This window comes from Schistocerca piceifrons, chromosome 6, assembly GCF_021461385.2.
Source record: "Schistocerca piceifrons isolate TAMUIC-IGC-003096 chromosome 6, iqSchPice1.1, whole genome shotgun sequence".
Lineage (NCBI taxonomy): Eukaryota > Metazoa > Arthropoda > Insecta > Orthoptera > Acrididae > Schistocerca > Schistocerca piceifrons.
In genome coordinates this window covers 20,218,373-20,226,407 of record NC_060143.1, presented here as the reverse complement: position 1 = coordinate 20,226,407, position 8,035 = coordinate 20,218,373, and positions in this window count along the sequence as shown.

Genomic DNA, 8,035 nt, shown 5'->3' with positions numbered 1-8,035 from the left:
GCTTGAGGTTAATACATGTAAGCATAGCCAGTAACGAAATATCGCTAGTGGTCTCAACTACTCCTGCAAAAACAAGAAAAAGTAGTTCCTACAGAACGTGAGAGATTGATCGCTGATACAAGCATATGGGAAGCTGAAGTATCAGCTCGAGGAGAATAAGCAGCAGCATAAGGAGAAGGGCACTGCAGGGATAAGATAATTATGTCAATTGTTTGTATAGTAACATTCAAAACAATTGCAATTTTGAAATTATAAGAATTTAAAAAACCTTTGGTTTAGAAAAATTTTATAGTTGTAGTCAAGCTGTATAGTTTTGAAGCTTTCAGGCAACTGAATAAATTGGTGTACATTCAGGTCTGTAATTTAAAAGAACATTATTTATGCATTATTAGTCTCGTAGTTATAAGGAAATCAAATCTACCAGTATTTTGCCATACAAGAAAGTTCGACCAATTACCAGTAAAAAAGAGCGTACAGACATTTTCAGTCAAAATTTAAAAAAAGGGGGTTAAGAAACGAATAAATTCTGATATTTAAAGAGCATTTTGTTTTTGAAATCAGTTAACAGAGAAAAATGTAAGCAATGACAAGCGACAGTGGAATATTAAATATTGTTGGCTGGCCTGTTGACGGCAGCGCCCAACATGTAGCTCAAGACAATGCGTTGGCAATTCACCTTCGGATCTCTCAAATCACGAAGACTATTTATTCCTCACAAACAGTGAACTTTACGACCTATGTTAGAGGCTATTGCTACTCCACTGTGTGCGTGAACACTCAGTGCCAGACTTTCGCCAATGTGGCGCCTAGCATGAGTTCCATTGTGAGTGACCAAATCATTTTTGGAGAAGAGCGGGACAAAATCAGCTGGTTCCTAATTTTACTCCGTTTTTTCTTAATTTTTACTTATTAATGTTTTCTTAATCTGATTTGTTAACCGACGAGAGCGTATTCACTATTAATAAAAAGGTTGAAAACAAATTTGCTCAGATGTATTTCCACAATATATGTTTAATTAACGATCTTTGATGCACAAAATAAAAATTTTATTACGATATTTCAAAATATTACAGCCATGGAAATTTTCATAAAGTAAAATTAGTATAAGCTGTAAATATTACCGAGCGCTCATAGATGGTGTTAATTTTCCATGGAGAAAAGACCATTTTTCACTGCTTCCATCCTTCTTGGTCATGTCTTTGTTCTTTGAGACATAGTGGTAAAATTCTACAAAGTAGATTTCGTGTTTGTACAGGTTCAGTAGTATTCCTTCAAGAAGGCCCACATCCATTCTGTTCCTTTCATCAGTCCATTTGATATTCAAGAATGAAAATACCTTTTCTACATTGGCTTTATGAGCTGGTACTGTAAACAAATAGATTGTAATTGACACTGTGTCAGAGTATTGCTGAAGTTGGTCACATCTATTAAAAAACTCACCCACGTCTCATGCATTGCAGTGGTGCTACGTTTGCATCATTTCACCAGTGGAGTTCTTCTTACACGAAATTTGTCAGTTTCCCGAACTGATCAAAGAGAATAGTCATCTATTTCAATTTTTTCCCCTTCAATTAAGAAGTTGTCTCTTCAACGCTTTCTCATTTTGGCACTCTGCCGCCACAGTACCGCTTAAAATAAATTACTGTTTTCGTGCATTAGACTGTGGAGTTTAGAGAAATAAGCTAAAATGTATTGCGTGACTGCAGCATGTTGGTTAAAGTGGGACAGCAACTCATTTTGGACTGTGATTCAAAAAATACAGCCAGAGTTGCAACTAAAGTCTGTTTAGTCGGTGACCAGTTTCGGGCTATGTCCATTCTCAAACCAACCTATGTACAAAAGTCAAAATTACAATATATCCAAACACATGTTTACATTAAATACGAGTGCAAAGCATAAATGGAGAGAGAGCATAACGCAACCGGTACATAACAACGTTTGCCAAGTTAAATGTCTGCCTCCAATAGTCGAAAATAAAGTGAGTACATACGTGTATGATCCCAACTAAAGTTCATTAACGAATGATACTGGTCAAGTTGACAACTTCTACGAAACCTAGGAGAGGTGGCGCCTTCTTCGGACCGTAATTCTTATTTCGGGGAAGGTTCTTTCCATAGCAAATCCCAATCTTGAAAAAAAGCAGTGTACAAATCGATTACATAACATACGTGAAATATACATATCTTTTGTAAGTGTGCTTACCAACACAAATAAAATACAATGTAATACTAAGGTCTAACTTAGAGATCCAAAGAGAGTAAAATTTACATGCTGTAAGGCATGAAAATATCAAAAAATCGTCCGGAACTACAACGTAACATTGTTACGTTGTAGCCTAAATAGCGTTGCCACTTTATAGCACAAACTGTGGTAAAGACGCCAAACACGAGCATAAACCGCAAACAAATGTTTAAAAAGTTTAAAAACATGTCATAAAAAGCTCATTTTTACATTTCTTGAAACGAAATTAGACCAGTCCACGTCGTGAACAAAGAGAGATGCAAGAGCAGGGGGAGGGGAGGGGGAATGGGGTGCGTAAGGGGAAGGGAGAGGGCGAAAAGAAAACGGTACGGAAAAGATGTGGATGAGATAGATGTGAGGAAAGGGTTCGAAAGGGGGGGACGTACATCGGTCCATTTTTATTTCAAAAAATGTAAAAATGATTAGGCCTGTGGATATCTTTTAATGGTGCTTTCTTAAACATTTGTTTGCAGTTTATGCTCATGTTTGGCGTCTTTGCCACAGTTGTGCTACAAAATGGCAACGCTATGTAGGCTACAATGGAGCAATGTTACGTTTTGGTTCTATGATGATTTATTGACGTCTTGCCCTCTCTGGATCTCTAAGTTACACCTTAGCATTGCATTATATTTCATTTAGATTAGATTAGATTTACTTTCATTCCAACTGATCCATAGTGAGGAGGTCCTCCAGAATGTAGAACATGTCAGAAAAACAATAATACATGACAAATATTTACAACTTAAACAAATAAGCAAATGTCCCTTCCACAGGTCCAAAGTGGAATGATCGTCATTTTTTTAATGAACACTATATGGAAGAATCATTTTACAAACACTCATTTACTAAGATCGCATTAATGCACTGAATTTAAAATTTAAAAAAAATTTTTTTTTGTTTATAAAGTAATAAACATATAATAGAACTACTACAATACTTATTTACAATGAACACATTACTGTACTGCACTGAAATGATGCTGAAGTTAGATTGTACACACACACACACACACACACACACACACACACACACACACACACACACACAGACTTATTTACAATGAACACATTACTGCACTGAAATGGTGCAGAAATTAGATTCAAAATTTGTGCAGATAGCCGGCCGTTGTGGCCGAGCGGTTCTAGGCGCTTCAGTCCGGAACCGCGCTGCTGCCACGGTCGCAGGTTCGAATCCTGCCTCGGGCATGGATGTGTGTGATGTCCTTAGGTTTGTTAGGTTTAAGTACTTCTAAGTTCTAGGGGACTGATGACCTCAGATGTTAAGTCCCATAGTGCTCAGAGCAATTTGAAATTTTGTGCAGATAAGCGCTCTTACAAAACATACTTGCCACATATCTTATGTAATCGTTTTGTAGACTGTTTGTTTTTAAGAGTCTGAATTGCTACGGAAATCTTTCCCGAAATAAAAGAATCACGGCCGGGTTCCTAACAGCTTGACCAGTATCATTCGTTAACGAACGTTAGTTGGTGCTATACACACATATACCCTCTTAATTTACTGCTATTTTGGTATTTACCGATTGAAATATGCGATCCATTTATGATCTGCACTCATATTTAAAACATGTTTGATTAAATCGCAATTTTGCCTTCTGTACCTAGGTTGCTTTGAGAATGGAGGTAGGCCGAAATCGGTCATCGACTAAACAAACGTCCATTTTAGTTGCAACTCCGGCTGTCTATTCAGCATCATCATAAAAAGTATTAATCTATCGTGTCGTGTTCATTTAGTTGATCGAAATGTCTAATAGCTAATAAAAAACTGAATCCATGACTATGAGAGCCCAGAAAGAATTTTTCGGGACACAGTATGTTATGTTAAGAAACCGGGACAATCCTTGCTGCTACACAAAATCAACAATAGTGAGCTGAGCTGTCATATCTGAAGACTCGCCTCTAACAATAAAAAAGTACACTGTCATGGTTGACACCATTTTATATTGCCCCCAAATGGATGCCTGAGAAAACAACCAATTGAATTAGCGAGCTATGAGGCAACATTACAGATCTGTTGGGTTGCTACCACCTGTCTGGGACCAACCACCGACTGTTCTTCTCACAAGTATCCTTGCACTTATGGAGTCCTCCTCCAATGAAACACGAGTGACTAAAATGATGACACTACAACAGGCGACTGGCGCTCACGTGACATCCTTCGCTCACTACTTTTGAGAGGCTTCATTGGATTTCATCGTCTTGTGTTGTTTTCACGTAATAACTTCCGTGTTATGACAGTATGTCTTACAAGGCGATGTCGCGTTGAAGACGTATCACAGACACGTCACTCTTGGTACAAAATGTCACAATTAAATGTTAAATGTCAGTTAACAGCACAACAGTGATAAAGGCCTTTAGGAGATCCTAATTTCGGTTGTAGTTCGATGTGTTTGCTGTGGCCTTGCAGTTAGACACATGCAGTTATGGAATTGAAGAAATTAGGATTGTGTCCTGTTACACGCAAACCTATTTCTTTTCACCATTGCATTTTTAACAGATTCTGGTTCGTTCTTATTCGCGTAGCAGAAGTGTATTCTGCAATATTCGATGTTATTTACATATAAGAGTGTGCTCTCTTACGAACGATTTTCTTCAATTTTGTGACTTCAGTCCGATTGAAAAAAACGGAAGATGAAATTCCTGCGACTGTAACGACTATCAGTGATTTGTCTGCTCAATTGTCACAAATATTTAGGCGTTTTTCCGAATGTCTTCCGATTTCCGAGGGTGTGCTTAGAGAGAAACCTCAGAGCACAGCATAAATGACTTTATATTCTTGCTTGTTACAACAAGTAGCTATGATCTAATCGTTAAGAACGCTTTTCTAACTTTGACGATCAAATGAGAGATCGCTCGATACGGCGAGTTAGGGACGTCACGTGACCCAAACGTCAGCTGAACTCCGGTTGTAGCTTCCTCATTTTAGTCAATCGTAAAGGAACATATCTATTGGTCATCGCTGTCTTGGTGTAAATAATTATTAAATCGGATGAGTAGCATCAAAATTAGAATAACGTGAAGTATTTCTATAGCCAACGAGAAATCTGTAGATATTGTTAAGTCCGCCGCCGCTTTTTTTGTCTGTATGTGAAGGCTAATGAAAGAAACTAATGTAGGGATTTTCTACATCTACATACATACTCCGCAATCTACCATACGGTGCGTGGCGGAGGGTACCTCGTACCACAACTAGCATCTTCTCTCCCTGTTCCACTCCCAAACAGAACGAGGGAAAAATGACTGCCTATATGCCTCTGTACGAGCCCTAATCTCTCTTATCTTATCTTTGTGGTCTTTCCGCAAAATATAAGTTGGCGGCAGTAAGATTGTACTGCAGTCAGCCTCAAATGCTGGTTCTCTAAATTTCCTCAGTAGCGATTCACGAAACGAACGCCTCCTTTCTTCTAGAGACTCCCACCCGAGTTCCTGAAGCATTTCCGTAACACTCGCGTGATGATCAAACCTACCAGTAACAAATCTAGCAGCCCGCCTCTGAATTGCTTCTATGTCCTCCCTCAATCCGACCTGATAGGGATCCCAAACGCTCGAGCAGTACTCAAGAATAGGTCGTATTAGTGTTTTATAAGCAGTCTGCTTTACAGATGAAACACATCTTCGCAAAATTGTACAAATGAACCGAAGATGACTATCCGCCTTCCCCACAACTGCCATTGCATGCTTGTCCCACTTCATATCGCTCTGCAATGTTACGCCCAAATATTTAATCGACGTGACTGTGTCAAGTGCTACACTACTAATGGAGTATTCAAACATTACGGGATTCTTTTTCCTATTCATCTGCATTAATTTACATTTATCTATATTTAGTGTTAGCTGCCATTCTTTACACCAATCACAAATCCTGTCCAAGTCATCTTGTATCCTCCTACAGCCACTCAACGATGACACCTTCCCGTTCACCACAGCATCATCAGCAAACAACCGCACATTGCTATCCACCCTATCCAAAAGATCATTTATGTAGATAGAAAACAACAGCGGACCTACCACACTTCCCTGGGGCACTCCAGATGATACCCTCACCTCCGATGAACACTCACCATCGAGGACAACGTACTGGGTTCTATTACTTAAGAAGTCTTCGAGCCTCTCACATACTTGGGAACGAATCCCATATGCTCGTACCTTAGTTAGGAGTCTGCAGTGGGGCACGGAGTCAAACGCTTTCCGGAAGTCAAGGAATATGGCATCCGTCTGATACCCTTCATCCACGGTTCGCAAAATATCATGTGAAAAAAGGGCGAGTTTTGTTTCGCAGGAGCGATGCTTTCTAAAGCCGTGCTGATGCATGGACAGCAACTTCTCTGTCTCAAGGAAATTCATTATATTCGAACTGAGAATATGTTCGAGAATCCTGCAACAAACCGATGTTAAGGATATTGGTCTGTAATTTTGAGGATCCGTATTTCTACCCCTCTTATATACACGCGTCACCTGCGCTTTTTTTGATACGGATTTCATGAATAAATAGAGCATTTCACGAGGAAGGTTTTGTACATAACTTATAATTGTAGCAATGCTGAGAATATAATACAAGTATCGTTATCTGGTCCATTGTTAATTGGCGGCTGGAATGACATCTCATGGCAATGAGAGGTATAGGGTTGTCAGCAGCAGAGGAGGCGATATCTAGCGGCAAAAGCAGTAAACTAAACAACCACCGCAACTCGAGAGAGCAGTGAAACTTGACCAGAACCTGTGTTTAGATCTCGGTTGTTGTTGTTTTCTTCAGTGCGCACGGGGACGCAGGAGTATCGTCATAGCTGGCGACAGACTGGTACCTCTACTTGCGTGTGGGGCAGGCACAGCCGCTGGGCGACTAGCCGCAAAGCGCACAGGTTTAAACGCACCTTAAAAATATCCTATCGACCGATCCCCTCCTTTAGTCACGTTGCGCTACGAGTGATCTTTCTTCAGTGCGACACATCACCTCATTTGTCATTCGATCTAACCATCTGGTCTTCAGCATTCCTATCTTGAAAAGCCTCCTGACGCATTTTTCCTTCTGAATGTGGACGGCGAAAACAGGAACTACTGTAGGGATTTTGACACGGTTTTCACTAATACCTTGACTAATTCGCTTAGGAAGGCTTATGTATCTAATTTACTAGTGAACCCAGCACTACTTTGCAATCGTTAAATGTGTAAGGGAAACTGGATACACATTCTAATCTCCTTCTTCGCACTCTCTGTCCGTGTCCTCGTAACCCCTGTCTCTAACCACTTCCTCCTGCACCTCCCCCCCCCCCCCTTACACACACACACACACACACACACACACACACACACACACACACAATGAAAGTATTTCGTATAGTTGTACTCTGCGAACGGGCAGGATAACAAAATTTCGAGCGATTCCGATTCCGTAGTAGTGTTCTAATTATAAGCCGAAAGGCCACAAATACAACTTTCAAGTTTTCTGCTAAATATGACTGCGGGGAAGAAAACAATGTATCACATTGTTGTCTATACGACTTTTGTTTAAAATCATATATAAGGAGGAAGAACGTATATGGTAGAAACATTTTGTGTGATGGTTTAAATACCCTGCTATGGCAGTTAAAACTCACTGCGAGAAAGAAAATTAACCTGCAGAGCATTTTCTTCCTCGCAGTCGGTTTTAACAAAAAATCTGTACGTTATTCTTTCATATTGACGAAGTCCGTCTGACGCTTAATTAGGTCTGTTCAAACAATTCCGGAAATTTGTACACAACATTTTTATACCCTTACCTTTTCCTTACTGTGCATGGT